Source organism: Notothenia coriiceps, unplaced genomic scaffold (genome assembly GCF_000735185.1).
Source record: "Notothenia coriiceps isolate Sejong01 unplaced genomic scaffold, NC01 NC01_scaffold00012825, whole genome shotgun sequence".
Classification (NCBI taxonomy): domain Eukaryota; kingdom Metazoa; phylum Chordata; class Actinopteri; order Perciformes; family Nototheniidae; genus Notothenia; species Notothenia coriiceps.
In genome coordinates this window covers 2,150-3,155 of record NW_011345526.1, presented here as the reverse complement: position 1 = coordinate 3,155, position 1,006 = coordinate 2,150, and the positions used below count along the sequence as shown (strand labels likewise).

General features: G+C 41.4%; 1 long non-coding RNA gene across 1 annotated transcript; it reads left to right on the top strand.

Annotated features, from left to right (window-relative positions):
* Positions 1–7: 7 nt before the first annotated feature.
* Positions 8–521, top strand: LOC104947608 (uncharacterized). Its single transcript, XR_798578.1, has 2 exons — positions 8–227; positions 333–521. It is a non-coding gene; the product is annotated as an uncharacterized lncRNA (long non-coding RNA).
* The last annotated feature ends 485 nt before the right edge of the window (positions 522–1,006 follow it).

Below are 1,006 nucleotides of genomic sequence, written 5' to 3'. Positions count from 1 at the left end.
GGTGCGGTAGGTTTTTGTTTCACCATTTTAGTTTAGACTCCCCATTTTATTTTGAGTTGTGCATTGTTATTTGTGCTTGAGAAACATTCCACTTGAACTTTATATTTTAATGAACTTAGAAGTAATTATTGTCCTATATTTCTTTCCGATTTCACAGCTGCCTGGTACTAGCAGCAAGAACCTCCATCTGTGCCTGCCCCCAGGTCAAGATCTACCGTGGCTCAAGGGCCTTCACCAGAGCCATCACCAAGGACCAGAGGACCAGCATCACTACAGCGGCCTCCACCTCCATCTGTGCCTGCCACAAGATTAAGATACACCTCGGTACAAAGGCCTCCACCACAGCCATCACGATCAACCCAGCCAGCAAAGAAGTCTCTCCTAGCAGACATACCTCCCACACAGCCGCCAGCATCAACCTGGGCCAATCACACCTAGCTCCCTCCGACACAGCCACCAGCAGCCCATGCACCATCACCCCCACCTACACAGCAGCCAGACCCACTGTCCTGGAAGACAGACCATTACACTGCTCCCCCTGTCTTTACATTTATAATGAATAGTTGGTTGAGAAAGTTCTGATATTGTAAATATTGAGATTTTACAGTTTCTTATGTTAACATAAATAGTTTGTTGAATAAAAATGTTAAATGCTCAATTTCATGAACCTTGGTATGGAATGTGAATCAGTCCTGATGTAACTCTTCTGTGGTGAAAGTAGAGGGATGGAAATATTTTACTCTAAATTATAATTTACACATTTTCATTTTAGACATGAACAACACATTTATATAGGCCTATAGTGTAATAATTCATATATTTCACTACTTTGGTGAACCAAAGACTTTGGTGAAGCAAATCTCAAACACCAAAAAAAATGGATGACATGAGTACATCTGTGTTTCACAACAGTTTTGAAGTTTTCCAAAAATCGGAATTCTAAGCTTGGTATCTCATAAGGTGAGTGACTTTGCATTTCTAGCAAGACCAGAGACTACTGAACATT